Raw genomic sequence first — 24,534 nt, 5'->3', positions numbered from 1 at the left:
AAACACAGGGAAGTGGTTCTGCCCCCAAACCTGTCATGGTTTGAGAAGCATTCAGACTAGTTTCTTAGGTACCTGGCTTAACCTTTAGGTTGCCTTATGTGGAGTCGGGAGTTGAACTTGATGATAGTCGTGGGTCTCTTCCAACTCAGGATAATCCATAATTCTATAATAGATAAAAGGTATAATATAATAGTATTTTAGAGGGCTTGAGTTTTCACTGACTGTTTAGAAAATAGCGTGTGAAAAAATATGTCCTTTTGCTCTTGATACACCCATAGAAACTAAAAGTGAAAAAACACCTCATCGGTGAGGACTGAAAAGCATGTATAATCTCATAAAAAGTGTTTTATTCAAGCGTGGTTGCCAGGGCCAAGAGAACATAATGTTAAGGCTGCGTGTAAAGGACAGTGAGTATAAGTTGTGAATTACTGGAACTCTGCCCTATTTATAAATGGAGAACATCATACAAAATGTGACCATCAGGACTTTTTCCATGGATTGGTTAACCGGTTGTCTGCTTGTCACTTGCTGTGGAGTGAGATACAGTTGACAGAGCTTTTGGTAGGATATGGGGTTCAAATTAAATCTAGAGGTGAAGTTTGTTTCAGTGCTGAGGGACTGTAATGACCATCTTAGTCTTGAGTATTCTCTTATTTGAGGGTTTATAGTTAATATATGCAGTGATAGCTGATGTATGCAGCTGTTGCCCACTCCTCTCTCTCCAGCAGCTTTTTCTTACACCTGGCATTGCTGTTCTTGTTGCAGAGCCTTCCTCTTTGTCTTTTCTGTTGTGCTTCTGATGTCCTGTAAGGTAAGGACAGTGGTGTTTGGGTCACTGTTGTGTACCTGAGCGGAGAGGCTGGTTAGAGCAAGTGAGGAGTATATAACCCTTGGATCTGTGTATCACTTCATAAAAAAAGGTTGGTAAAGGTGTAAACAGATTCTCTTCTGCACGCCAGTGACTTGAAAGATGAAATGGCATTAGGACATGGACTTTCCTCATAGCCAAAGACCTTAATACTTCAGCTGATGGATCCCAGGTTTCTTGTGCATCTTCACAGTGGCAATCACTTCGCTCATAATAAGTAATAGTTGGAGAGCTTGTGTGTGTAATTGGTGGTAGGCATAATACACCAAAACATGTTAATAGTATCCAGTGAACGTTGGAATTGATATCTTGATGTTTGTTTTGAAATCTCATAGTTGAAAAGGTCAGTATCCAGTGATGCTGAGGAAAACCATTCATCTGCTGTGGACTTGGTTTTGTCCTAACAGAGCAACAGGCAGCTGTGGGGATAAAGTGCTAAAAGACAAGGCCTGCAAAGCTTGTTTTATTTTGAAACTTCAGGCAGCCTTTGGAAACACTTCTTTGAGAAGTTCTTCTGCCTCATTAAACGTGAATGCAGAAATAAGTTTGAACTTCTGAATTAGAAGGGGGGCTTTAGTGGAAATTTGGCTTTTTAGTTTGTTTTTCTGCAGTGGTTAGAACTTGCCAATGAATTTTCTATAGAATGTTGAAATTCTCTGGAACTTATATCAGCACAGGTTTACTGTAGAGTTATTTCCTGGGAAAGTAATGTTTTTCTTTTTAAAGCGTGGCTGCTGCTTTGAATGCTTAAACAGCTGCAAACATGGACAAGAATACATCACTTCAAATGAAGCCTTTGATTTTATGCTGAATTTGAAGACACTTTTGTATGTGTATCAATGTTTTTTGCACACAGTTGGAATATTGAAGTTTCCTCTAACCTCTGCATGCCAATTCAGGAGCTGGAGTGGGGCTGCAGTTTTATCTTGTGTTTAAAGAGGATGTCTTGCTACAGTTATACAAGTAGTTTGGTTGCAGTTTCAGGTTATCTAACTGAATAGCAGGAGAAGGCTGTTTACATTGCCAGACAAGCAGATGTGCAAGCCATGTGCTTTCTATCCACCCTTCTTCTGGTAGAAAGAACCAGGAACTAGCATTTGAGTACCTTTTTTTTTTTTTTTTCTAGATGGAGGAGATCCTGTCTCCTCCTGCTCACTCAGCTTGCTTCTCTTGAAGCTTTCTGTTTTTCAAATCTTACAGGTCTTGTTCATCTTCACTGTAGCAATCGCTGTGTATTTGTAGCAAGTCAAGAGTTGTAGAGCTTGTGCATGGTAAGCATGAAATACCTGAATGTTGAACTGATGAGTTACAAATGCCTTCAAGAGCAGTGTCTGAGAATGCACTGAGCATAGTCTTCCAGCCCTCAAAGGAAATGTTGCTATTGTAGCATTTGCCTCTGTCATCAAACACTGCTCATACTCTTGTAGACTATCTTGAAATTTCAAATATCCTTTGATTCAGGTTGAGTAACTGTACACAATCACAGGGATAACGTGAGGAGCAACATCTAGTTATAGCTCAAGATAATAATGCTGTAAAAACAGGCCTTGATGTCTAGCTACTGAATTTTTGTGCTGGATTTGCACTGCTAATGACAGGAAAAACTTCCATGTTGCTGGACTAATAAGTTGTTGAGTTTTTAACCTTAAGGACTTTTATTATCCTGAATTAGCTGCATCTGAAATACTCATCATCATGGCTAGGCTTCGCGAACGAAGATTTGGGATCTGAAATACTACTGTAACATCATTGGGATTCTGATCCTACTTTTCTAAAATACTTGCTATTCTACTGGAGAAGGTACATGCTTTGTGAAAGGTTTTTCTGGTTGCCATACTAACAAATCTGAGGCCCTTGAAGTTTGTATGGATCTGCAGCTTGCGGTCATGCTTGGTCACTCAGCTGGCTTGATGCTGGAGCAGGTTTATCAGTCTTCAGTAATTTCTGTATCTTGGAGGGTGATGGAAAGATTCTGTGCAATGGGATTTATAACTCTACATGCAAAAACTGGGAAATGGCAGGTAAAACTCCACAATTGGGGAAAATTTCAGAACTTCTGTTGTTGTAGATGTTTTAAGTGGACTAAACATTTTACATTATTCAGTAAATTGGTTCAGTTACTATTTCTGTGAGTTATTAATGAAGGACAAAGTCAAATATTGTAGCATATTGGACCTTTGTCTTAAAATTGTGGCTTACTGAAATGTACAGAAATAAGTCTTATGAAGTATATAGTCCAATTTATATGTTTCTGTTAACTGTCTTGTCTTTTAATCTGAAACTATTGAGGCAGCAGTGAAATAGCTACCTTTATTGGGCAGGTAGTATTGCTGCCTGTGACAACAGCAGCTGAAACCCCAAATCCATCGCTTTCTGTCTCTGTCCCATGTTTTGAGATGAAGCTGTTAATGTTCTTAGTGTGCTACTTCCTCATTTGCATTTTCTGTTCCACTTCCTCCTGCTGCAAACTCTCTCTAGTGCATTTCTTCTGAAGTCTTCTTTTACTTCCCTTTGACACTGTTTTCTATATCCTAGTATTCCCTGTAAAAAAGAAAAACATTGTGATGAATTTCTGCTTCATGTCATTTCTAGTAAAACCCACAGATGCCTTTTTTTTTGAGACTGAATTACTTGGAGATGTAAAAAAAAACCAAACCACAACAAAAACCCTTCCTACTGCCACATCCATCCTTGAAGAAATCTAAAATGGAGGGAAGTAGATGCAACACATGAAGTGTAAATCCTTGCCAAATGCAAATCCTTCCTCCCTTAACTGAGTGAACTGCTTACTATCAAATTTCTTGAAGCCACAGAATGTTATTTTTGGCAGGAACATCAGAAAGAGTATTCTTTCTTTTAAACAGTTGTTGTTTGGAAAATAAGCATATGTTTGGCATCATCATGGATTTCTAAAAGAGGAAAAAATGGTTTTATTTTCAAAACTTGTAGTACAACTGTATTTTCAGCCGAATCAAATGTTAAATGCTTCTGGAATCTTAAATACAGTAATGTGTCTGTACAGTTGGTTCTCAAGGTTGAAACAACAAGCACAGTTAGCCCTGAAGCTGCTAAATGCTTATCAACACTTGACAAAAGTTTCCCTCAGCCAAGTTAGCTGAGGAAGTTAGAGAAGCTCATAAGGAGCCTATAATAATTAAGTTTTGTAAAGCTAAATTGAATGTTGAGGTTCAGATATATAAAAAATACGGATTCCTTTTATACTTATGGTAAGGGTGATGTTCACTGGAAGATCTATGGCTGTAAATTGGTAGTTTGAGCCTCTTGTTCATCTTGGTGGAATTATGGCTGTTAATGCCTTTGAATATGAAGCATTAGAAAATATATTAAATTATGTTTTGTTAACCTAAGAGATGCCAGTTTAAACAGTGAACAGCTTTGATTTGTTGGTCAAAAATAACTTTCTTTGTTGCCTGATCGCAGAACAATAAACATGGCATAGAACAGTCACACTTACTCAAAGAAGTTGGTCTAGGTTTGTGCTTCAGGGATAGGCTAAAAAAGGAGAAAAATCATGTGCTTTAGCACTGAGTGGGAAACATTAGGGAGATTTAACTGTGAGGGTAGGAAGTATGGGTGTTGAATCTAGGGGAATATAAACAGTGAATTTAATTAAGAGTTACTGAAAGTTGTTATATTCTCTTTAAGATGTTCAACCTGATATTTTAGAACTAAAATATGGAGGAAACCGTCAAACAAAAGCCTCTCTGAAATACAAAGCTTGAAGGACAAGTGTTCTTTTGTCAGAAGTGTATTTTTGAGCTTTCTAAATCCATTTTGAACAAAATACTGAAATAAATGTAACTGTAGGAAGATAAGACTGTAGAAATAATTGAATTCCACTGTGGATTACTTAATTTGCATTATGTTTGTAGTGTTCTATAAAATATGCCTTACATACCTTTTTTTTTTTTTGCTTATTTCTACAGGTGTATAATGAAATGTTGATCCTCTTTTCTTTTTCAAAGCATACAGAGCTTGCTGATTTAAATCAGATTTCCTATTGGGTATTTAAAGAAGTATAAACTTGGCCAAACTTTATGCTTGAGCAGTATGTTTTTCTGCAGGCTTGAAACGCCTTTGGTGATTCTGAGTATAAAAGAACATGACCTATGGAACAGCTGCCCATAAATAGTAGTTTTGGTGCAGAACATAGTTATTTACATGTTAACCTGGTAACAGGCCACTCCTAAATCAACGCCTCTTTCAGGCAGAAAGGGACCTGGGGGTACTAATTGACAGGAAGCTCAACATGAGCCAACAGTGTGCCCAGGTGGCCAAGAAGGCCAATGGGATCTTGTCCTGTATCAAAAATAGCGTGGCCAGCAGGAGCAGGGAAGTGATCCTTCCCCTGTACTCTGCGTTGGTGAGGCCACACCTTGAGTATTGTGTTCAGTTCTGGGCCACTCAGTTCAGAAAGGATATTGAGGTGCTGGAGCGGGTCCAGAGAAGAGCAACAAGGCTGGTGAAGGGACTGGAGCATAAGTCCTATGGGGAGAGGCTGGGGGAGCTGGGGTTGTTTAGCCTGGAGAAGAGGAGGCTCAGAGGTGACCTCATCACCGTCTATAACTACCTGAAGGGAAGTTCTAGCCAGGTGGGGGTTGGTCTCTTCTCTCAGGCACTCAGCAATAGGACAAGGGGGCACGGGCTTAAGCTCCGCCAGGAGAGATTTAAGTTGGATATCAGGAGAAAATTCTTTACAGAGAGAGTAATCAGGCATTGGAATGGGCTGCCCAGAGAGGTGGTGGATTCACCATCCCTGGAGATTTTTAAACGCAGATTGGACGTGGCCCTGAGTGCCATGATCTAGTAAATGGACTGGATTTGGACCAAGGGTTGGACTCGATGATCTCGGAGGTCTTTTCCAACCCAATCGATTCTATGATTCTATGATTCTATGATCTCTACTATTGTTATACTTGAAAATGAGGTAGTTGTGAAAATATAGGATCTTAAAAGGGTTGGGGGCAATAACCTCTAAAAAAAGAGGTGATTCCCATGGTAATCTGCAGCAAGAGTTTCTAAAATAAGAAAGCCAGTATGTGTCTATGCTGTGCTGAAAGAAAAATTATATTATTTGGGATCAGGCAATAGTTTAAAGTGCTACCTCATAAAGGAGACTTTGAAAAGAAAACCCCAAACACCAACAAAAACAATCCCCAAAACAAACATGGTTCCATGCCATTTTGGATGATCTGTTTTAGTTCATTGTACTTGATGCAGAATTTGCCAGGGATTTCATAACCTGTAACAACCTGAATGGTCAGCTCAGATTATTGTGGTGCTTCTACCACCTCACCACTTGTTGGTCTTAGAGGTCATGTCTGAAGAGTTACAGGAGGATTTCAAACCAAGGTCACGTGGTAGAAGAGTAAAGGCATCAAGTTCTTGATCTGGTGTGGCTTTGCTTGTAAGCCTCCACGCATCTGCAGTGCATGTGCTGGTGTACTGTGAGCAAAAGCTGAAGGCACTGAATATGAGAAGTTCTCAAACTTTTAACTGAACCCCTCTTTTTGGTTATATTTTATTCCTCTACTGCTCTTTTGCCATCCCCAAGCAGCTGTTAAGCAAAGAGGGAAAGAGGAAGCCATGTGTCACAGCTGTGCAGCCCTGCCCTCTGGGAGGTGGAGCTGGAGCCCCAAACCATTGTCTGGCTTCTGCTTTTTTAATATGGAGGTGGGAAGAGGTGGATTTGAAGCTGTCCCAGGTTCCCTGCTGTCCCTTCTCTTTCTTCCCATCCTGGAGCAAAGTGGTCAGTAATAGCCAAAATACCTGGTTGCTTCTGTTTCCAAGTGTAAACTGCACATTGCTTTGGAGCTGTCAGCTGCTGCCTGAGCAGGCATGGTGCCTTGGGACGTGGCACGCCTCCTTTCCTGTGGTGCATTCTGTGCCTCCGCTCCTGCCTACACAGGGTTAAAGAGAAGAGCTGTTGCTCTTCAGATGAAAAAAACCCTGCAATTTTTTGGCAGCCCTTGCCTTTCAGCAATCAAATGCCACTATTTCAAAACATTTAGTTTTTTTTTTTTCCCCCAAAGTCCAGTTACTTTGCATCTTACACGATGTAAATCTTTAATTATTGGAAATCTAAATTATTTGTAGTTTTTGAAATGTAGAGGAAGGCAAAGGGAGCAGGACTTGACAATGTAGTTGAAATAGGTATTTTCTGGTTGTCAGAAGACTGAAGGAGGGATGCAGGCAAGAAAGCAGTACAGAGTAGGACCATATACCTGCAATCACATTATTATGGACAGTTAGGAGAGATCTGAGATATATTTAGTATGTATGTATTAAGTAATTTAGGTTTTCTTAGACTTTGTGGTCAGATCATGATCTTTGTTATTGTTTCAAAATCTCTTAATGGAAATTACTTTGTAAGGTACTACACTTGTGGCAGCTGACTGCCTCTTCTCCCTTCCCCCAGTAGAAAGTACTGAACATGGCTGTGAAAGTCATAGTGAAATAATATGAAAAATAGGATTTGTCGAATTTGAGAATATTTAGTGGGAATAGGCAAATCAATTTTCTTCAGTTAATATTAACTGCTTGGTGTTGAATCTGATGGTAAAGAAGTAGATAACTTGGACGGGTTACATGATTAGGATAATGATGTTGATACTTTTCATTACCCATATTAAATAGTGTTTTAAAATTCCCTTTTATGAAAACAGGTCTTAATTAAAACCATAAAAATCTAATGGTAACAGCAGACATGATGATTTTAAGCCATTTCAACCTCTTTTCAAAAGAAAGAGTGGACTTTATTTCACATACTTTTGGATTTCTGTGATTTGTTTGATGTTCCTAAACTGCTAAGCTCCTCTACATTGAGCGAGATTTGAGGTCACAGATCCATACAAAACTGCTTTAGTTTAACTGGCTTATAAGTAAAAATGTTTAATAACAAAAAAGACCCAGAAGAAACAAACAAAACTGCCTGTCTTGTCTGGCCTTTTAAAAATAGGAGGAGAGGGAGAAAAAAATAACCTTGAGAAAGTGGGATAAACTTGAACAATGTAGTTAATACTAAAGTATTAAAGAGCAGCTTTCCAACTGGGTTGTAAAATGGAATAATTAAATACATAAGTTTCACCTGTTAAAATGCTGTAATTTCTCTCCCTCCCTTCTTATCCTCCTTATTTCTTTATCTGCTAGTGACCTGAATTGAACCCCGTAGGTCATCTCTAAGGAGTCACTAACTATTTAACTCCCTTGGGTTTTAATTTTATAAATGGTGGCTCTTTATGATACTTACATCTGTCTAAAAGCAATTGATATACTTTCTGAGACTTTCAAATTGAAGGAAACCCCACACTTTTCACAAATGTCTTCCAGTCTGTGTCCTACTGGTAAGATATACTGGTTTAATGTATATGGAGATATCTGTATCTATAGATACACAAGGCTTTATAAATAGTGAGAGCTAAACTGCAGTATTAATTACCTAAGTATGTATACATGAGAGAGCTGTTTATAAGAATAGAATTGTAGTTGAAAGGGATCTAGGGTGTTTGCCTACTCCAACTTCCCGACCACTTCAGGGCTGACCAAAAGTTAAAGCATGTTATTAAGAGCATTGGTCAGACTGCCCCTCAAATGCTGATAGGCTTAGGGAATTGACCACCTCACCAGGAAGCCTGTTCCAATGTTTGATTATCCCCTCAGTAAAGAAATACTTTCTACTATCCAGTCAGAAATACTTTCTACTATCCAGTCAGAACCTCCCCTGGTGCAGCTTTAAGTAATTCCCAGGTATCCATCCTGTGACTGGATCGCCGGGAGAAGAGCTAAGCACCTCCCTCTCCACATCCCCTCCTCAGGAAGCTGTGGAGAGCAATGAGGTTTCCCCTCAGGCTCTGTTTCTTCAAACTAGACAAACCCCAAATCCTCAGTCACTCCTCACAGAACTTTCCTACCAACCCTTTCTCCAGCTTTGTTGCCCTCCTTTGGACACATTCAAGGACCTTCACAACCTTCTTAAATTGTGGGGCCCAGAACTGCACACAGTGGTCAAAGTGAGTCCATACCAACATTGAATACAGCAGGACAGTCCCCTCTTTTTCCTGACTGGTGATGCTGTTTGACACACCCTGGGGTAGGATTTTCCCTCCTGGCTGCCAGAGCTCACTGCTGGCTGCCTTACATTGAGCTGCTGCCCACCAGCACCCCCTGATTCCCTCTCTCTGCAGGGCTGCTCTCCAGCCACTCCTTTCCCTGTCTGGCATTACTCTGTCCTGGGTGCAGAATCCAGTATTTGGACTTGTAAATTTTATCCCATTTATTATAGCCCAATGTTCCAATATATGTAGATCTCTCTCCAAAGCTCCCTGTTCCTCAAGAAAGCCAGAAGCACCTCCCAGTTTGGTATCACCAGCAAACTCACTAATGGTGCACTGAACTCGCGCATCCAGGTTGTTGATAAGTTTATTGAACAGGACTGGCCCTAAAATTGAGCCCTGAGAAGCAACACTGGGGACCAGTTGCCAGATGGACGTAGCCCTATTCACTGTAATCCTTTGAGCTTTGCCTTTGAACCAGTTCGTTACCCAGTGCATCATGAACCCGTTCATCCTGCAGTTGGACAACTTGTCCAGAAGGATGCTGCAAGGATACTAACTTAGTATCTTACTAAAAATCCAGAAAAAGTCCGTCCACTGCCTTCCCTTCATCCACTAGGTGTGTGACTTTATCAGAAGAGGCTGTCAAATTATTAGTGTAGTGGAAGTGGAAGGTGTCCCTGCCCATGGCAAGGGGGTTGGAACTAGATTATCACTGAAGTTCCTTCCAACCTAAGACATTATATAGTTCCATGAAAAAAAGCACTGAATACCATTGTTTTTAATTCACCCCTTTTAGTCACATGACTGTCTTCAACAGATATTCGTCCAATGTTTTCTTTAGACCTCCTCTTGCTATTCATGTACTTTAAAAAGCCTTTTAAGGGATTATATTGCAATCGGACATGTCTATCTCGTATTGGCCTTATTAGCCACCACCGTGCTTGTAACAAATGTGGATAGAGCCTTTCCCAAATCTTCGTTCGCGAAGCCCAGCCATGATGATGATGATAAGGGATCATAAAGCATTTCACAAAGGAAGCAAGCTTCATACCTCAGATGGGGTTTTGAACGAAGGACATGGCCTCCCTGGAGGACATAATTACAGGGAAGGTGAAATTTTTTCCATGTGCTCAGCTCTATACCACAAAGCATCGTTCTGTCTGCTAGGGTGAAGGATGTGCTTTCTATTCTCAAACATTAAATCTGAATGCTCTTACACTTTTTTATTTCTCTTTCAAAACCAAACTATAGGGGAATTAGCCATGGAGTGGTGTGAGTGGTTGCTTTCAGCTAGATCCAGATGTAAAAATATGCCTTGCCCCTAAATGGGGTGTGGTAGAGAGAGCAGCTGCTTACTTGATCCAGCCTGTGACTATCTGCATAATTCTGATTCCATGGAATTGAAGCTGGCTGTCAACTATTGCAGTGCTGAGTTGTTTAGTATGACCTTGTTGCTGCCTCCTTCTCTCTTGCACTTTATAGATGTGATATTTTTTTCCCCTTTTTAAAAATTATGTCAATTCTGTTTAATTTACCTTTTGTTCTTAGACATTCTGAAGCCTACTAGGTTTCATTTATCCGTCTTAATAGTTAGGTGTTTCATTTTAGTGGTTTGTATGTGTACATGTGATATTTTTGACTAACACTTTTCAGTAGTGTTCTGTGTGCTGTACTTCCCTAATTCTGCCACTTCTCTCTAATGTCATGACACAGTAGAGTACAAACTGGGTGACCCTCTACTATTTATGGAGAAGTATTAGCTAAAGAAAATCTTAAGTTTTGTTCAGGACAAGGTGAAGTCTGCTTTTTGCTTTGAATGTTGACTGTTAACTGTCTGACAATATTTTTCTGTTGCTCATATCACCATGTTCAGTCTCAGTAAAACATTTAACTTGAACACCTTTACCTCTGTCTTCTCTGTCTTTCCCATCATCTAGCCTTGGACTAATCCCTTTAATGAGCCCTCACAGGTTATCTGTCTGAGGTACTTATACAAAGCATGTCTAGGTGTTCATGCTTTTTAGCATTGTCTGCTAAACACAATAAATGAGGTTGAATGAAAATAGAATTTAAGGGACCTTTTTTTAAGAAACATGTTCTTAAATCCTTGTAACTGAAAAACTGTGTTTATATAATGCTGGGTGGGTAACAAAATTACAGTGCCTCAGTCTGCTGAGGATGACCCATTTTTAGTGTTGTTACATCAAAATGGGGATCCACTTGAGTAAAGGCTTCAGTATTGCTTTATGTAAAGCATTAGGGAGATATCTCTGGACACTGGGAGTGGAGCTGGGAGGGAGCTCTTTGCCATTCTGTAAAGATGTAGACCCCAAACAAAAATACAGGACTATACTGGGAGAAGGAGCAAGCTGGTAGTACAGAAGACTTGTACAGTAAGATTAGGTTTGTTACCTGTGAAGATTTAAACTTGGTAAATGGTGCCAACAAACCTTTTCAAGTGTTTGAAAACATTTTAATACTGACATCCCATCTAAAATTTGTTCCTTCTCAAAACTATTGGACATTTTTCTTTGCTGGTGATGGGAGAACCCTTTCTTTTTTGGATCAAAGATGAGAGCGCTACTTCCTGTCTGTTGTGGTTGGTACTAGTAATTTGTGGTGTAATCTTTGGCTTAACTTGCAGTAAAGAGTCACTGTTGATCATTTAGAAGAGAGTGTAGTTCTGGGCAAGGCTCTTGCTGTTGAGGTACCGAAGAGGAGATAGGTGTGGGGACTGGTCAATGCTTCTTATTAGCCAAGAATGTGTGATAAACCAGTGCTGTTGCCGGCTGGCTCATAGGCTTGACAGGCCGTATTTTGTAGATTATAAAATCTCTGAAGATCAAGTGTTTAACTTCAGATAAATTCCACAAGATATTTAGGATTTTTCGAGCCTGCAGTTTAGATGGATCTCCTCTGCCCAGTACTGAAGGACTGATATACTCAGTCAAGCAGTGAATATTTGTACCATAATCCAGTGAGTGAAAAGGAATAAAAGATACCAGGTACTCCACACAGGTCAGATATTTTTAGTTTATCTGCCTGTGCTTGAAAGAAAAACTTCAAAAGCTTGAATGTATTTGGAAGGAATCAGTGGAAAAGGACACATTGGGTACTGTGACCAAGTCTAACCATCAAAGTGCTTCTCAAAAAGATGCTGAGTATGAAACCATCCCTTGAGGTCTTGTCAGGGGGCAGATTGCTCTCCACACTCCAAGTACAGTGTATGTCCCAACTAATTCTACATTTCTGGATGTTTGTGGAGACTCAGAGTTCAGGCTAGACAACAGCAAGTGAATCTTAAATTAAAGACCGCTGGAAAACATAAGCTGCTGTGTCTTTATGCTGCCCCTGTTCTGTGCCCAAATTTAAGAGTGGGATCTGGATGAAGCCTAGTTTAAAAATAAGAAATGTTTGAGTTGTCTGGATCAATCTCATGAAAAATGCTTACGATGGGCCACTGAGAGGCCCTTAGTTCTAAGTAATGGATTGTATGGCTCTTTACAGAAAAGCTCCCCATCCCACTGTAGAAGCACTTAAGACCAAGTGGCACCTAACTGCTAATTGATACGTGGTTCTACTCTTTGAAGACTTCAGAACCTGTCAGGGTTTTCCAAATGTCTGTTGCAGAGTTACAGTAGTTTCCAAGATTGCTTCATGCTTTTAAGATTGAATTCACACAGGAAGTTAACAAGGCAAACCAGTACTGAAGATTTAAATCGCTTCCTTTTTTGTGTGTATACCTTGGTAAAGCAGTTACTTAAATTCAAACTGCAGTAGTAAGCTTTGGATCTCCATATATGACAGCATGTTTTAAAACCCTCCCCCCACCCCAGAAAGCAGACTTTAAAATAAAATCCTTTTTTCACCATTTTGATGATGACCTGCCATTTGGATACTTTTAATCCTCAATCTGTGTAAAAGTTATGTCTTGCATTAAATCCTTTCTGTTTTTTTTTTTCCCCGTGGATTTTTGAAGTAATCCTCTGTGTACCATATAGCTTGTTCTTCAAATTGCTTATCTACAATCTCTTCATTTCTAGGAGTCCTGTTTAGAAAGCTTTAAAATGTTCATTGATTTTAAACAGAATTCAACTGGATATAAATTTCTGATCAGAATTTTGTGTTACACATTTGGCATCTATATATTCTTATGCCATTGAAACTTTCTGTTTAGTACTTTCTGTAATTTAGTCAGTGAATGAGTCAAATGGGGCACTTGGCAGAGGAGTCAGTGATGTACTCGGTAATGAGTAAGAATCTTTTTATAATGGCTTTCATTGGGTTTTTTTCCCCTCTTGAGGGTTTTGTGGGAAGAAGGAGTCCGTTCAAAAGGGAGTGTGCGTATTTTTGTAATTGTGGCAGTGGATAGATATTGCTGGACTGTTAGTGGTGTACCAAAATATATTTTCCTTTCTGTATCTCATGTTGCGAACATTTGGCACATTTTTTTTTGTCATAACTGTGTGCCTTAAATGTAGAACACATAGTGAGAGAGTCCAGCATTTCTTCTGTGGCTTACCCTGGGTCTTTTTCAATGTTCTACTTGAAAAGAAAAAAAAAAACAACCAAAAATCTGATTTAAAAAAAAAATCTAAAACTGCATAATATTGGCTATGCCTTGATGTCTTTATTTAACCATATAAGGATTTGTACCAACCCCTGGAATATATGTCAGAATAGTTGATTTGCTTTCATTTCACTGTGAAAGCTGAGTCTCATCCTCACTTTTGGGTGGTAATTCTCAGCTTCCTTCTTATCCCTGCATAGGTCACACATATTGTTGACTTGAGTGAGGAGTTCTTTTATCACAGGATGGATTCAGTGATCCTGTTTGTGTAGTGCAGCACTGCAAATGGTGTGTTGATGTAACTGGTGGCAGTGGTAAACTGCAATGTGCACACAGGGTCATGTAGCTGATGTGTGCAACTGAGAACTTTGTAAGGTGCTTTTGCTGCTGAGGCTAATGCAATGTTTAAGTACATTCTCGGTCACCCTGATAGTACTAGAGGGTTTAAGTTCTATATAAAGTTTCGGTCACCTTGTCCTACAAGTGCTCTATGATGTCTGTTCTGTAGTGTTTTTAATCTAGTGCTAATAGCTCTAAAGCAGATTTCCTGTTTTCTGAACCACAGGTATATCACTGTTGGTTGAGGTCACAGAATCATAGAACGGACTGGGTTGGATGAGACCTTTAAAGAACATCTAGACCCTTAAAGAACATCTAGTTCCAACTAGATGCCATGGGCAGGAACACCTTGCACTAGGCCAGGCTGCTCAAAGCCCCATCCAACCTGGCCTTGAACACTTCCATAACTTCTCTGGGCAACCTGTTCCAGTGTCTCACCGTTCTCACAGTGGAGAATTATCTCATGTAATCTGAACTTACCCTCTTTCAGTTTAAAGCCATTCCCCCTTGTCCTATCACTATGTGCCCTTGCAAAAACTCCTACTCTAGCTTCCTTGTTGACCTCCTTTAGTGACTAGAAGGTGCTATGATGTCTCTCCCCAGAGCCTTCTCTTCTCCAGGCTCCCATCTTCATAGGAGAGGTTCTCCAGCCCCTCTTATAATCATTGTGGCCCTTCTGGAATCCCTTCAGTAGGTCCATGTATGTTAACTTAGGTTAATAGGATCCTGTCTGACGTAAATGTAGCTGGGATTGTGAAGCTGTGTTTGGAAGCACTTTTTCCCCTTATAGTACACCTATCCTGGTAATGAGAATGAGAATTACTTAGATGTACATGAGTCTTTTATAATGTGTAACTTCAGAACAATTCTTTCTCTAAGCACATAAATGTTTAAGTGAGGATCAAGATCTTGGCCAACTGGTAGATTTTGTTAGCAAGTTAACTAGAGGGCAATATTATATCTGGAATAGGTGGTTATTGAACCAGTGCTTACTGGAATTGAGTTTTTTGGGTACCATGATGCTAAAGCTCTAATATTTTGCTTTCTTATATGCTTTGGCTATCTTATAAATCCTTTTTTATAATTGTATTCTTCAAAATTTTTTTCTCTTGTAAATTTTAATTGTCTAAAATATTTAAGCAAGTTCATCAAGAAATGCATAGCAGAAGCCTTTAAAAAATATGACTGTAGTATTAGTCTCCTATGAGCAAGTGATCTAGTTTAAAGATTGCTTTTGTGCAGTTCTTTTAGAAAGGGCATTTATATCTTAACCACAAAAAACTTTAATTTATAAAAATTTAGTGTATGAATAAATGTTAATCTATAATTCAGAATATTCTCTTGATGCTAGGAACTGTAATAGTTTTATGGAAACCTCTCAATACTTAATTTTTGCAAGAGATTGTCATTGCTTTTTTTTAGTCTGTTTATTTTAGTGGATTTGTGTTTAGTTATATTTAATTTGCTGTGAAATATCTCAGAGGGACTCAAACCTGCTGTTTATTGTGCTTTACTATAGACCATTATCTCATTTTTCCATCCCCACAGTCTTCAAGTGGGTAAATGTTACCTCCGCTGCAGATATTTCCAGTTAAATAAATGGCATTGATTATAAAATAACACAAGCTATTTTCTTACCTTGAAAAAACTTAAGCTGTAACATGAAATGTTTAGCACAAAACAGTTAAAATTTTCTATGTTATACTCATGCATGTTTTACTAAGTTTTTTTATCTGATCACTGAACTGAAATCCATTTTTAATGCATACCTTTTATTATTGTATTACTGGAAGACTAAGTTCAAATTTGTCTTTGTTTGCAGAGAAAGCCACCTGAGTGGGCTAGCAAGTTACAGAACACTGTCTCCTAAAACGTGTAAATAGTGAAGATATTCTGTGTATTCCTTTTTAAATGGTAAGTTGTTCAAGAGAGCTCTTACTGAACATTCCTTGTCACTTCCTTTGCGTTTGTGTGAATCTATTACAAATAGCTTTGAAGACTGTGGTAAGTCCCTTGAACTGAAGACCATGATGAATTTTGGAAACTGTTCAGAAGGTTTTGAGCTAGCCTTGGGAAGGAGGTCTATATTTTTGTGATGTTGAACATGTGCTGTATTAGGCCCTGAAACAAATGTCAAAAGCATTGCTAGGTCAGGAGACTAGTAGCAGTTAAATACTAATCTTATTGTGTAGAAAACAGAAATAAATTTACTTTATTCATGGTTGTTCATGAGATACTGGATTTACAAATTTGCATCTGTTAATTACTTTTACCCTGTATAATCTGTACTTTGTTGATGTATTGTCTAAGAGATTTAAACTAAATCTGCTGAGGTTAAATATTTGTTTGCCTCAAAGTGCAACGGATAATAAAAGATTTATATTTATTGATATTAAACTAGCTTTGTGGGGAAATATCCCCCTCCCCCAATCTGTCTCAGCTGCCACACTCAACACTGTAGACTTTTAGGTGAGGAATATCTGTTGTGTTGGTCACTGTGTGACATAAGATGTGGGACACACTGGGAGGTGCTAATGAAGGACTGCTGCCAAAGTGCAGACAATTTTGTTAGAATAAGTAAAGCTGATAAGCATATATATATATATAATATACACACACATATATATATGTATATATAAATACACACATATATATATGTGTGTGTGTGTATTTATTCTGGGGGCTGCAGCGTGTTGGCTTCTGCAGTGGGAAAGAGAAACCTTTTAAGCAGTGGAAGAAGCTGGAGACCAGGTTTGTTGTTCTTGCTTCTGTGAGGGTGAGGTTAAAAGTAATATTAGCTACTTGTAGGAGAGACTCTTTTTTTCCTGCATTGCACACCACAGTGCTGCCTTTGGCAGAAACCACTGCCAGCCTTGCTTCAAGGTCTGTGAATAACAGCAAAGTGTGCAGCAGTGCTTTAGGATACTGTTGGCTTTGCCTGGAGAGCTGAGTCTGTCTGTAACCCTGGCTATGATCCTTTGCCACACTTTGTCCCCTGAGCTGAAGTTTGCGTACGCTTATTTTAATTTTGAGTTCTGATTATATACTTGATGATATTCAAGTGCTTATCAGCATGTACGTTCTGAAAGACATTGCATTTCAAGTTGCGAAAAAGAAGAATTCTGGAAAATGCATGCATTCACAGTGTCAAGTAGTAAACTTTCCTTGGAGGAATGAAGGGATCAGTAAGCAATATGGTTGGTGCACATAGAAATGTGAAAGTTATGGCAACAGCCTTTGAAGAAAAAGGATGTAAAAACCTCCATTCTTTTCCCCTTTACCCCTCTTGCATTCCCCATTAAACGGTAAGGTAACTTGATGGTTATATATTGAAATGTTTGGAAAAAAGATCAATGGCTGTAAATTTCAAAAGTGGAGAAAGTGTATCAGGGGAAGTAGTCTGCAAAAAAATTGGTAAACCAGATATAAAGACCAAAAATATGCCTCACTACTAGGTTATTAGATTAACATATTGCTTATTATTTAACGAAGCAGTGAATGTTTCAGCACTGTTATATTTCAGTTGCATTTCATGATGCATGGAAGCATCATTGCTTTTATTCATGGGAATCTGTAGAAATTAGTTATTACAGGAATAAGAACCTAGGTTTTGGAATATTTTACCTAGGTTATATTTATTAAAAAAACTTCAGAAATTGTTTTGAGATTTTCTGTTTATACTCAGTGTAGTATTATCAAATATTTTCTGTTTCTTTGTGCAGGTTAAGCACAACTTTCATGTCGAGTTTAATTGAAGTGTCTAGTGTTTAACAGTCTGAAGTTTAATGTAACTGAAGGGTATTTAAAGACAATGTTGAACATGCTTGAAAATAATCAGCGTTTGATTTTTTTTTAAAGAAATATTGAAACCTAATTTTAGTAAACAAATTCTAATTTTTGGTTGAACATTGATCATTCATGTATCACAGACATTTTAATTGGACATACAATATGGAAACTCTACCTGGTCAATAAAATGGGAAACTTATACTTAAAATAACGGTTGATTTGTACAGAAATGTAGTATTTTTTATTTTTAAATTTCTGCTTCAAAGAATTTCACTTACAAGTCATAATTAAAAATTTAAATGGCTTAATTCACCTGTTCAGTATGCATAGTAAGGCATTTTAATTTTAAATTAAGTTACTGATTTCGTCGCTTGGATTGAAATTGTGCCTTATCTTTTCTCGCTTTTCTGAATTTCCTACTGTGTTTTGCTAATATAAATGGCCCCCAAAATATTAAAGTTGCTAAAAATACTATATTAAATGTTTGTGAAAGCTTCTGATTGCGTAACATGCCATCCTGCATGAGTAACATGCACTGGCTTTTCTAAACTTCCATTATAAACCTACAATACTACTGTACAAAAGTGTCTTTCACAAAGAAAGAGTGTGTAGTCAGGTTTTCAAGTAGGGCTTGAAAACAGACCCTGATGCTTATCAGCCCTAATAATCAATTCACTGGACTGCTGGAAGAATTCTTTTGTCATCACTTGCAAGCAATTCTAAGAATACACCTTTATAGTTAGTTTGGCAAATAAAAATGTTACACATTCAGTTATGTGTTTTGTAGAAAATGTTAAAATTGTTTGTGATTGCTGTGTGGATAAGACTGTTCCAGTCTTTAGAAATACTTTTATTGGAAAAGCAACTTAAATATTTTTAGTCAGGGTTAAACAAAATTTACCTGCAAAGACTTCTGCCTGTGCTATCTGACTCTTCAGTTATGTAATCTGTATCCTATAACCTTTGTGGCTGGTAAATCAGAGAATGATTTAGAAACTTAAATTCTTGATTTAAAACAAGCTATTAGGAAAAGTTTCTTAGGAATTTTCTTCAGAAGACTATAGTCTCCATTTCTGTGAAGGAAAGAAGCTTTCTGGAGTATGGGAGAGTGAGTGTGAAAAGTAGGTTGGGCAGGAGGGAGAAATAGTCTCTGGAGAATGGTGGAAGGTTTTTGGACTACTTGGCCAGCCAAAAGCTGAAGATCACTAATCACATAACAGTGGATGGGGAGGGTGTAGTAGGACAATTTTCCATATGGTCTCCTGGGGAGAAAAAAAAGGCTACGAGAAGAGAAAATATTCCAGAATTCTTGCATTACAAATGGTAAAGCCAAATAGCTGCTTTGGGGAGAAACTGACTAAAAACATGTCAGAGAAGTGATCACAGATTCAGATCTTGAGGTGCAAGCATTTTCTGTGCGCTCGTTTTCTGATTGATTCTGATACTACATGAGGCTGAATGTTTGAGCTTAACTTTTGCCTGTCTTAGGTGAAATCCTATTCAGTAGGCACCTACTCTAGGTTTTGGACTGGACTGCATGGAGTCGAGGGGCTTTATATTTTAAATTGCAGCCTGGCAAAATAGGTTTGATGTTACTAAGCTTCTTCTTTTGTGTATTAAAACTGGCATGTGTTCTGTGAGAGCCTTAACGCACTCACCATGTTTTCAAGAGACTGTTATGAGCACATATATAAATATTCTTTGTTATCACTGTCTGAGACTGGGAAATTCAGTACTACTTCATTACTGCAAATAAATGAAGTCATTGGCCTGTTCTCTGAACTTTTTCTATGATTGGCATCATAATAATTTCCTTTCGGAATTATGCAGCTAGTGTGTAGGGATCTGCGTTAAGATGAGGCTTAAATCTTGGTTGCCTGTGCAGTGATTAACTAAATCAGTTTCTAAATTTAACTGATGTAGTTAAATTTCTTCTTGAACTCTGTAGATTAGTCTCTAATGGCTTGATTTTTTTTTTAATACATGCAGCTTGTAGTCTCTGTAGATTACACTGACTATTTTGAAGTGTAGTTAAGAGCAATATAAGTATTGATAGGTTTGTTACATAAGTTAGTGGGGTGTGTAGAAGATGCATGAAATCATAGATGACTTTAAATGACAGGCTTTGAGAGCTGGAGTCAATGCATTTGTGCCTATTGTTACCCTGTCAGATCACAAAAGCTCTGGTCTCTGATGCAGTCCTACAGGTCTTGCTCGCTTTGATGCGGTTCTCAAATAGTCTCAGGAAAGGCGCCAACAACCACAGTATTGCCCCCTGGAGCCTCACCACAGACTTGGCAGTAGCAGCCATCTTTTTGCTCAGCAGTGAGCTGGTTACAGCTGTAGTTAAGAAATCTGTTCCTCTTGGATTGCGGGACCTCATCAGCTCAATGGGTTTTAAACTAATAATTGCATTTCGCAGGAAAAGATTTTTATTGCCGGTATAACAGCAACAGCAGTGCTGAGAGGGAGGCAAGTTTATAGTAGGTTTACTTCAGAATTCTGCATCTTTCTTTGTTTAAAGAAAAACAAAAGCATCATGGACATTCCAGGATTTAATTTTTTCCCCATTATTTTCACTTCATCATGCTCAGGTTCAAAATCTACTTACTAATGTTAAGAATGAACATCTAGGAAATTGTTTTGTTCAAAGCAATTTAATGATAGGGAAAGTATGGAAAGTATTTTGGTCCAGTGTGCTAAATATATAGAAGCAATCTCAGGGCAAAGTTCAGTCTAACCATTGTGGAATTGGACTGGGAAAAGTAATCAGTCGTGTTTTTTAATTTGTAAATAGATGCTGTAATTAGTTTCAAGCTGCTTTCTTTATGTTCAAAAGAGTGATCATCAGGATCTAGATGGTGAGGCCACACCTCGAGTACTGTGTCCAGTTCTGGGCCCCTCAGTTCAGGAAGGATATTGAGGTGCTGGAGCAGGTCCAGAGAAGAACAAGGCTGGTGAAGGGACTGGAGCACAAGTCCTATGAGGAGAGGCTGAGGGAGCTGGGACTGTTCAGCCTGGAGAAGAGGAGGCTCGGGGGAGACCTCATCACTCTCTACAAGGTGAGGTTGTAGCCAGGTGGGGGTTGATCTCTTGTCCTAGGCAACTATCAGCAAGACAAGAGGGCACGGTCTTAAGCTGTGCCAGGGGAGGTTTAGGTTAGATATTAGGAAGAAATTCTTTACAGAGAGGGTAATCAGGCATTGAAATGGACTGCCCAGGGAAGTGGTGGATTCTCTGTCCCTGGAGGTTTTTAAGGTAAGACTGGATGTGGCACTTACATGGTCTAGCAACCATGGTGGTGTTGGATCAAGGGTTGGACTTGATGATCTCAGGGGTCCCTTCCAACCCAGCTGATTCTATGATTCTTTAAATTCAGGAACAAAATTAAAGCATATTTATCAATAGTCATTGCAGTCATATACCTTTACTTGTAAATAAAACACCAGCTTTTAAAGCTTCCTCATTTTTTATGCACAGTTTCTATATTTCACAGGAGGGGTCAGGTTGGAAGGACCACAGTGGGTCATCTTGTCCAACCTCTTTGCTCAAGGAGGGCCATCCTAGAGCACATGCCACAGGATTGTGTCCGGATGGTTCTTGAATATCTCCAGTGTGGGAGACTCCACAACCTTTCTGGGAAATCTGTTCCAGTGCCCGGTCACTCAGACAGTAAAGAAGTTCCTCCTTGTATTTAGGTGGAACTTCTGTGTGTGACTTTCTCTTTGTTGACTCTTGTCCTGTTACTTGGCACCACCAGGAAGAGCCTTTAGGATTAAACATTAAATTATCTAGTTGCAGCTACAACGCAGCCTCAGCTATGCATTAAAACACTTTAACAAGAGGTATTAATGACTCCTTATACTTAAAAATAAAGCAACGAGTCTTTACGGATGGCTTCCTGATCTATAGCATCAGCATTTAGGTAGCCAGGTGCATTCTCCCTATTATTTGGGGAGAAGCTGCAGTTAGTTTTGAGGGCTTGTAAAAAGAGTTGATGTGTTATGGGGCCTATTGGAGGAGTTCTCATATTCAAATAAGAACACAACCTTTGAACAAGATGTTTTACCCTGACAGTGGGAGGGGAGTTCGAAACGTCTCTGGGGAGTGGATAGGGAAGGGGGGAGAAGCAACTACCCTGTCCCATTCTTTTAGTTACTGGACTCTTTCTTCTGAGAGTAGGAAAGTCTTTAGAATCTGTCTATGACTAATAAACATTTCTAATAATAATAAAAAAGAAAGAAATAGGGCTTTTGGGCAAACGTTTCAATGTAAAACTGCAGTGGAAAAAGGGTAGTTGGAAGCATTAGTTTATTGCTCTCCTCTTACTTACCAATGCCTCCAACTCTTGTTGGACCAGCTGGCTACTTGTAAAGTAATAGACATTGCCAGAACTGAAGTGTGGAGAGCAGAGTCTGAGCTAGTAGAGGAAAGCAGCTGTAGGATGGGGGAAGGACACAAGTCTTCCTTCCTGGCAACTGGAGTAGAGAGCGGTGTGCTAGAGGTGAAAGAGCAGATGAAGCACTGTCAGTAGGTCTCCTGTAAAGGAAGAAAGTGGCCTGTGTCTCTAAAATGTGGACAGGGCATCTTCTCAATATAAAACTGAGCAACTTCTCTTCAGGTGTTTGGCTAATTTTGGTAGTTGGGTGTTTCTCTCTGCAATTAAGAAATATGAATTTGATCAGTTTAACATGTAATCTACTTGCATACTATTTTATGATTGCTGATTAAAGTAATGGTAAACAAGTAAAGAAATGTTCTGTTCTCTATGAATAGTGAGAATTAAGATTTTTTTTTTAGATTCAAAAAATATAGAGAATGGTTCCTTAAATTTTTTTAATGGTTTGTCCTTGATTCCATCTTACTCTCCTGCAAAAGAAGAAAGGGATCTCCGCAAAGGGCCTGCTTTTCTTGATGGCACTTTTCATCAGATTGGTGACTTGTTGTTCCTGAGACGAGAATACCAATTTTTGTCTTTGTCTTCTATCCACCCTCCTATTTCAGAGTACTGTATATTTATAGAACATATATATATTTAATATTTCATGCTTTTAAAATAAATTTGGCCTTAAATATTTATGGGTATATGCTGCTTTTTTCTTTTTGTAAACAAACCACAGAAATCAATGTATACCAGGTTAGCATTTGCTAAAAGCATATTTTTCAGGAAGAGATGGAAATGATGGAACCATAAACTACTTATGTGTCTAACAAGGTAAGCAGAATCTGTAATGCATTCACGGGATGTTGTAGTAAAGTCCTTGGGACATGACAGATGCCTCTCTGAGCCGGAGGAATAAATATATAAGAAATACCTGTTTTCTTCTATTCAGTGAATTTTTTGTTGACCTTCTCAGAGTTTGCTGGGACTTCTACATGATTTTGGGAAATGTGGCAGCAGAAGGTGACAGAAAACTGCAAGAGCTCTGAGCTCTTTGGTGTCATAGGTTTGTGTTCCTACCAATAAGATGGACTAGGACTGGAGGGCATGACTTTATGAGGAGCAGCTGGACATACTAGGTTTAAGCTTGGAGGAAGTACTGAGAGGTGACGTTACTGCTGTCTACAACTTCCTTGTGAGGGAGGTGCTGATCTTGTCTGTGTCTGGTGTCCAGTGACAGGATGCAAGGAAATGACGTAAAGCTGCATCAGGGGAAATTCAGAATGGATATTTGGAAAAAGTTCTTCGCTGAGAGTGGTGGTGAAGCACTTGGAACAAGTTCCACAGGGAAGTGGTCGTGACCCCAAGCATTTCAAAGTTCAAGAAGCATTTGGACAACTCTTAAGTATCTGGTTTAACTTTTGGTTTGCCCTGTGTGGAGTTAGGAGTTGGATTTGGCTATCCTCATGGGTCCCTTCCAACTCAGGATATTATATGACTAGACTAAAATTGTTCTAACATGACAATATTGATGCCATTTCTCGTAGGAAGCAGTTTAATTACACTTTCAGATCTTGTTATCTAGTCACTTGTGCTTAGCTTCCTATTCACCTACACAACTAAACATTGTAATTGGTGTTTTGCATGCCTCTGTCATGTTTCGATATGAAGTGGGAGTTTAGCTTGAATTGCTTTGTTGTTGTTTTTTTCTTTGTGCTGAAGCAGATTGAGTGCTCTCACTATCACTTGTGTGTTCTCAGATATAACAGCAGTAATTCCATAAACTGCTTTGACTTCTTTCCTCCAGATTAAGTTTCTGCTGACTTCCAGTCTGATTCCAGCACTAGAACCAGCTCAGGCAGGAGCAGCAGCAATAATAGCACAAATGTTGAAACAGGGAGAGGGGGAAGGAATCCATTTAATTAAATCAAGGAGTGGTTGGCTTACAGCTGTCTTAAAAAGCACAACTTCAGGTGGAGCGGATCCTAAGGCAATGACTGGGGTTTGTGTCTGAGACGGAAACATAACTCATCTTGTGGTTAAGGCATTTGTTGCTAAGTACTGATATGATCTAGGTCCAACTTCTGATCCTTCTACAGGCCTTGTGTGCTGGTCACCATCATCAAGTGGCTTTGTGCCTCTCAGCCCTATTATTGAGAATGCTATTTCTTGCCTTTCTCAAGTTTGGAGAGTAAATTTAATGTCTGGGTGTACATATATTGTAGGAACACAGGTGTTAGGTAACCTTACTGTAATAAGCTTTCTGATGCTACTTGGCAGTTACAGCCTTGCTGGGTTTAGGCAGTCTGTTCCTCTTTCAGTGGGCGTTAGCTGGCTGTATTGCCAGGAATTTGGTATGTGTTTGACTGCCAGCTAGTGAGGAAGATGAAATCTTTCCGCAAGTGTTGGGTGGCTGAGTGCATTGTGGGGAGGAAGAGGACCAGTGAAACTAAGACTCTTAGACAGAGCGTTGTTTTATTCCCTCCTTTCCCATGGAGCCATGAAATTTCAT

At 39.0% G+C, this 24,534-nt stretch overlaps 1 protein-coding gene across 2 annotated transcripts in view; it reads left to right on the top strand.

Moving 5' to 3' along the window:
- WASF3 (WASP family member 3) overlaps positions 1-24,534 on the top strand; it is a 70,693-nt gene that overhangs the window by 4,845 nt on the left and 41,314 nt on the right. For both annotated transcript variants that reach the window (XM_027727190.2, XM_027727186.2), the window contains exon 2: positions 15,675-15,766. The gene's annotated coding sequence lies outside the window, so the exon portion shown is untranslated. The remainder of the gene's footprint in view (positions 1-15,674; positions 15,767-24,534) is intronic.

Source organism: Pipra filicauda, unplaced genomic scaffold (assembly GCF_003945595.2).
Source record: "Pipra filicauda isolate LSUMZ 115617 unplaced genomic scaffold, ASM394559v2 scaffold50_size3627746_pilon, whole genome shotgun sequence".
In the NCBI taxonomy this organism is placed as follows: domain Eukaryota; kingdom Metazoa; phylum Chordata; class Aves; order Passeriformes; family Pipridae; genus Pipra; species Pipra filicauda.
Note: the sequence above shows the minus strand (reverse complement) of the source record. Positions and strands in the feature narration are given on the sequence as shown.